Consider the following 7500-nt stretch of genomic DNA (forward strand, 5'->3'; position numbering starts at 1 on the left):
CATACACATACACACACACACATATATATATATATATATATATATATATATATATATATACTGTCATATAAAATAAAGTCTTAACAAATGTTTCATAAGGTAACCACAAAGGATCCTTAGTGACAACTAAGGATCACTTGAGATGACCTTATGAAGGGACCTTAAAATAATACAAGAAAATGAAGACATACTTTACAAACAATAAATACGGTACAACTGAAAAAGTTTAAGTTAAGGGGTGATAAAGCATTACTGTACCTTTAACATGAGGTCAGTCCTAATATTTACAATTAATGGTACTATTACGTGTTATAAAATTCGGACCGAAGTCGCCATGCATTTATTAAATATTGTTTACAGTTCTTGTCTACAATTTGACCTAAAATTATGTTATCATCATATACATTATCCAAAATGAAGTGTCTTTTATAATCAATGGAACCATTAATAAAATTAGTCTAATGTGTTTCTAAGTTATTATCATACAATTGATTTTTAATTTCTTTAAATGATTTAACTCTAATTTTATCAAGTGTTTTACAATCAAATAAAAAGTGGTCAACTGTTTCTTTTTCATTTTCTTTACACAATTTACAAAATCCATTGTAATTGTTAGTTGACCAAGATTCTTTTCTAGCTTCCAGTTTAAGGCAGTTAGAGCGTATTTTAAATTTCAAGTTGATTCCGCAAAAATTTAATTTATCTAAAAGATATGGTTAAAATTTACGGGCTCCTTTATACATTATATAATTTTGAAGTGTAGATTTTTGTTGGGCTCTGATAAGCCAATCTCTGTCTTCGTTATTTCTGTGGTTAATTTTAAACGTTCTAGACCAGCCTTTAGCTGGCTCACAATTATAAAGGCCATGCAGACCATTTCTTTCAAGTATGTTTTTAGTAAGTAAGTAATATTTTTTTAAATGTGAGAGCCAACTCCATTTTAGTTTATCTTCATTATTCATAATTGCCTTAAAAAGTAATCTTGGCCACCTGTCATCATTCATATATTTTAAGCGGTTAAAATACTCGACCTTAATATTATTTTGTTGTGATGATAACGATTCCCATCCTAATTCACCGTAAAGTGCCTCTTTGGCAACATAACTTGGGCATTTTAAAATAGTCTTTGCCATAAGATATTGGAGTTTCTCCACCTTATCTAATGCAGTTTTTCTGTTACAAAACCAGACAGAACTGGCATAATTAAAGGTAGGAATTCTATATATTTCCACAACAAATTTCCATAATATATACGATAAAAATTATCTTGATCGTTAATTATTGATTTAATGTGTGCTATAGATCGGTTCCCTTTTTTAATGACCTCTTCGATGTGATAATTGTCTGATAGGGTGCGAGATATTTATACACCAAGATATTTATATTGTTCTTTTTCTTCTATGTAATTATTTCCTAGTTTCCACTTTTTCTGAATATTAGTTCTTTGTCCAGCTATTAAAATGTTTGATTTTTCGTGGTTAAACTATAGTTTCCATATTCTTGAAAATTCACTTGCCGTTTCTAATAATTTATTTAGGCCCTGTTCATCCTCCCCTATCAGTACTACGTCATCAGCCCAAAATAAGGAACCGATCTTTACATTTGAAATAGTAACACCTAATTGTCTTTCTCTTATTATCTTATTTAATTCATTAATGAAAATACAGAACAATACAGGGGATAAACAACATCCCTGTTTCACTCCTTTGTCAATTGAAAACAAGTATGTTTCAATTTCACCAAAAATGACTTTGCCTTTAACATTTGTATAGAGGTTCTTAATGATATTTATTAAATGTCCCCTGATGCCAATTCTGTAAATAGCAGCATATAGACCATCCCTGCAAACGGAGTCAAACGCCTTTTTGAAGTCCAAAAATGCAAAGAAAGTTTTCTTTCCTTCTGCTTTTCTCGCGGCCATTTTGATTTTAATTATGAATATATGGTCTTCGCAGCGTCTGTTTTTCCTAAAGCCGCCTTGTACATCCGTTAGAAGATTTGAATCTTCTAAGAAGTTTGACACCGTTTGAGAGATGGTCCTACTATAAACTTTAGCAATGCACGAGTTAAGTGTTATTCCTCTATAGTTATTCATATCTCTCGGTTCTCCTTTTTTAAGTATAGGGATTATACTTCCTTCATTCCATTCATCTGGAATAAGTTTAAGTTCAGATAGCATTGTGAACAGTTTGAGCAAGGATTTAATCATTATATCGCCTCCATTTTTTATTATCTCATTTGTAATATAGTCGGGGCCAGGGCTTTTATTGTTCTTTAGATGCGATATAGCGATGCTAATATCAGCACAAGTTAAATTAAAATCTGTTAAAACTCGGTCATTTGTCTCGGTTGTTTCGTCATTTACTACAGTGTCATTAAGTAATTGATGTAAGAATTCATTTGTATCATTCACAGTTGTTTTACCAAGTTTTTGGTAGTAAGATTCTAGCGTGGATTTTATAATATTCCTGTCGGATGTCGTGTTATTTGTTCCAGGAATAATGATTGATGAAACAACATTTTTCTGCTTTTTACCTGTTAATTCGTTCCAAAAATCACTGCATTGAGGTCCCCCCTTTTCCATATTATGTGAGCATCGCTTAAACCGCATTAGCATTATTTTCTTTCGAATTATGGATTTACATTCTTTTCGTTTGGATTGATAATCATCCCACAATGATGTACAATGTGCCGTATCAAAGTTAGGTTTATCTTTAGCTTTGACATATGTTCTATGTATCCTGCATGCTTCTTACCTTATTTTAATTGCCTGTTAAGTGTCTTCGTCAAACCAGGGTTTATTTCTATATTTGTTACCGTACGTCTATTTTTATAACATATATGCTTTTTGGCTGTTGATATAACCTTGTACTTCCATTCTATCCATGCATCGTTAGCATTATGGTTATCAATAATCCAATATTCAAACTTTTCAGTTAGGTCTTTCTTGAACGGTTCCCAGTCAAAATCCTTAGGAATTTTCCAAAAGAGTCCATTATCATTATTTTCTTTTATTTTTTTATAATTACAGTTTTTAATAGATATATTCATTATTAACATATTATGATCGCTACCTAGGTGATATAATCCATATTCATCTATAAATAGTTCATTCATATCATCAAATACATTTTTTGAAACAATCATATAGTCGAGTATACTACTGTTATTATTTCAGTTCCATGTAAAAACACCTCTACATTTATCTGTACCGTTTGCAATTATATAATCTGTGTTATTACAAAAATCTCTTAAACATTGACCATTATAGTTTGTAGCTTTGTCACCAAATCTTATCATTAGACCAATTTTACCATTAAAGCCACCAACTATTAACACTCTGGCATTATCCTCAATTTCATTAATTTCAATGCTTTCTGCTAATAGGGATATATACATTTCATCTGTTAGTGTGCGATTAGTGTTGTCACATGGGAAGTATGTTACAGCAATATAATATATAGAATCCTGTGATGTATTTAATTGTACATTGATCCAAAATCGTTCGAACAAGTCGTCTCTCGTTTCTAATACACTGTCATTAAGGATAATAATGTTTTCTTTTATGAAAATTCCTACCCCACCTTGACTTTTCTTTATTTCTTTGGTTCTATTTTTGCTAACCCAGTTATATCCTTTAATGTGAACTCTATCGTTGTCTTTCAGAAAAGTTTCATTCATTCTAAGTATATCTATGTTGTTTTTAAATAAAAAGTTTTGAATCTCATGTTTTTTACTTTTATATCCACGGATATTATTAAAGGCAATATTAATATGTGTATTGATTTTATGTTTTTTTTTATTTCAGGCCATTCTAATTGATTTATGTTTAAAATTATTATTATTAGCTTTAGAATGGGTTGATTTGTGTGCTACCATCATCACAACTCGTGTTATTTACTAATAATGACATTGATTTAATTTGTCTATTAGATTCTGTACAACCATTAATTTGGTTTTGAGTATTTCCTGGTTTTTATCAGCAGTTGGTCTACCTGATCTAAATATCGAGTTATTTTCACATTCATCGATTAAAATATTAAATTTATTATCAGAACAAAATTGTAAAGAATTCATAGCGTTACCCCACAGTAAATCTCTGTTCATTTCAGGAACGGCGATATCTTCATTGCCATTTCTTTATTGTACTCTACACATGTTTTGTCCCTCTTTGTGCCCAAGTTCTTTACAGGCTCTACATCGAATCGCTATTTAATGAACCTCTCTCACAATCGTTGTTACTTAGCTTAAATTTAGCGTCATTGTCTATAATCTGGCATTTGTTTACTGTAGCTAGCTGTTTCAATTCGCTGTTAAGTCGGTCTACTCTTTTCTGGCTTTCCATGTTATCGATCCGTGGGCAGATTGTTGATATGATTATCTTAGTTTCTGGTGCGCTTAATTTAGTATCTTGTATCATAGAGAAAATAGAACAGAAGGAGTAACATCGACTTTATCGCTTATCTTTAATCCAATTAAACAGTCAGCTAGTGCCTATTAAATTGCACTACGGCCACCCGCGGAGCTTATCACAGCACTATCTCTTTGTACACACAGCTCCTCGCCGCTTAAGTGTAAACCCCTATAGACGCTCTGGCGTTAGTGGAGTACTTAATACACAAACATTTAAATATTAGAATTAAAAAACACATGCGCAGTTCATCATCCACGGTTTGTTTGTGTGCGTGTTTGGTATATTCAGACAGATTTTTTTTCGGCGAGAAAATGCATACTTTAAACGTCAAAATCGGCTTAAAATAACTGTTTCTTTTATCAGTTGTAAGTATTGGCTTATTTTTATTGTAAGAACGAAAGTGATGTCAATAAATAATATTTGTAAAATGTTCCGGTTGTTGCCGGTTAATAAAATTTAGTTCAGACGAAAATAGAAAGCTGTATCTTTCATTTGGTACACGAATTAACCGTGTCCGCTCATGTCCGGTCGAGATATTAAGACCATAATGTGGCCTAAAATCTGTTCGATCGGCCTCTGTAGCTGTCTCTTATACACATCTAGATGTGTATAAGAGACAGCAGCTTGTATTTTAATTACAGAATAATATTTTTTAGACTACTATTAAATTGATTTTGTTACAATAACTTCACGTGTTGTGGGGCTACCATACCAAATACCGAGCGAGAAATAATATCGTTCATATCCAATTACCGATTCACTTATCATCTAATAAAATTACTCAAATTGTGGATAATAAATTTCTTTCTCCGATGAGATCCTCGTGAGGGTTTATCGTGATTTAAGATGCTAGGCTAATAATAAGTCAATTGTTTTTACGCTGGCTAGGCTGCTGATTGAAGATGTAACAACAGTATGTTCTACTAACTTAAATTTTGTACTCGGTGAAATGGGTTATACTGAGCCGATTTTCACCAAAAAAAAAAAAGTCGATATGAGGTGCTAGTTAACGTTTAATAATTTATTTGGAAAGAAAATAATGAAATTATGTCTGTAAATAGAAGTTCCTATGCATGCACCAGCCGAATGTAGTACAATTGTTTATCAATGAAATTAATCTGCTCAATAAACAATTTTAATTACTTACGACTTACGACTTTTCATGTATCTCGACCTCCTATGGGCGGCACAGAAGAACTATCCGGACATCTCCAGAATAGAAATTATCATCGAGGACCCATCGAACATACTATATAAAAAAAGCAAAGGACATACCTCGTGCTCAAACGTTGACGTACAAACTACGTCAGCGACCGACCAGAGTGCCACTGGTCACTACATATCACCCTAGGTTACCACTAAGGGCTATAATTCAGAAACATATCCCCGTTCTACAGACCACAGCAACGTCTTAGGTCTCAGTTCTTTTCCGGACACACCGTTCATAGCCCATCGCAGACCACCTAACCATCGTGATATACGATCTGAATTCAAGAGGAAACTAACTCTGGCGACAGCCACAATTTGGGCAGTCACCTTTGTGGTTCATCATGCTTGATTCTATACAATCATTCTCAGAGCCACCAAACAAACCTCATATTTCTGATAAGATAAACAATTCAAATGTCATTTATCTCATCTAAATTCAAGAGGCAAACTAACTCTTGCGACAGCCACAATTTGGGCAGTCACCTTTGTGGTTCATCATGCTTGATTCTACACAATCATTCTAGAGCAACCAAACAAACCACATATTTCTGATAAGGTAATCAATTAAAATGTCATTTATCTCATATATTGTAATATTTGTGGTAAACAATAATATGTCGGAGAAACAAAAAACACTCTCCGTATGAGAACATGATCAACTATCAGAATATATATAAGCTTGATCAACCAGTAGCCGAAATTGCAATTTAGCTGGTCATTCAATCTCAAAATTTAGAGTGCCAATTAGAGCGACAAAAATCGTAAAGATAAAAAGAATCACTTGGAACTTTTACTTAAAACCACCACACCATTTGGACTCAATATTAGAAACGTTCTCCTAGTAAACTAAATTTATTTAATGGCATTCAAAATTTATCTGTATAAATCTGTATGATTTGATCAGTATGGAGTATCAATGGGGTCCCCACTAGCACCAGTGCTTGCCAACCTATTCATGGGGCACCCTGGCTTGATCAATATCGTGGACCCAATGTGTTATTCTATCAATCCCTTTGGTTGACAATATTTTGTCTATTCAATTCAAACTAATGCCAATTAATATTTTTGCATAGATTGCCCTAGATAGCCGACACATATGTCAACATAGTAGTATTTAGTGCTGCATACTTTGAAGGCCGAAGCAATCTAAACTTATTATCATTCTTATATAATGTATTAATTGTTGGAAAAATTATTATATTAGTCTAATGATTATATTAATTTTTGGAAAACTTTTAATAAGACTAAATCGTAAAAATCAGTCCTCAAAGATTCTATAGAGAATCCTTATGGTGAGCTGAATATCTGTGACTTTTGGGTGAATTATTTAACTCTGAACTGTAGGGGTCTGTCATTATAAAAATAAAAAAATAACGGACCGCCTGACATGGAACACGACACGGGCAGGTAACATACAGGTACACGTAATATAATATAAAATAGACGTAATAAAAAATATAAAAAAGAAAAAACAAACAAACAAAAAGCAAAAACACTAAAGTACGGTAAGTACTATATCAGAACAAAGACACGGAGAGTTAAAGTTTCTGCAACTCTTTTTCTCCCATCGTTGATGAGTCTGGCCTTTCTGGCACCCAGTCTTTACATATTTGTTTTATATATACTTGTGTAATTGTTACTATTTGATGTTACGAAATATATACGTATTCGTTATTAAGTTTGATGCTTACGTATTTGTATTCCAGTGCAACTCCAAGTATAGCCTATGAGGCTCTTAGATAACTCCTTTTTATATTTGCAGCTGGTCGAAATACAATAGCATAATTTTTTGTAGGATCATAATTTTAGTTGATTTTATGTTAGTCGAGTGCTAACCTAATTGTTGTACTGTATTTCCAGGGAACAGTGAACTTTGC

The 7500-nt window shown here is 32.6% G+C and overlaps 1 protein-coding gene across 1 annotated transcript in view; it reads left to right on the forward strand.

The window, feature by feature from the left end:
* LOC117116580 (acid-sensing ion channel 2-like) overlaps nucleotides 1-7500 on the forward strand; it is a 21911-nt gene that overhangs the window by 2875 nt on the left and 11536 nt on the right. The window lies entirely within an intron of this gene.

The sequence above is a fragment of the Anneissia japonica genome, unplaced genomic scaffold (genome assembly GCF_011630105.1).
Source record: "Anneissia japonica isolate Jap-2015-1 unplaced genomic scaffold, ASM1163010v1 scaffold287964_len165734_cov163, whole genome shotgun sequence".
NCBI lineage: Eukaryota > Metazoa > Echinodermata > Crinoidea > Comatulida > Comatulidae > Anneissia > Anneissia japonica.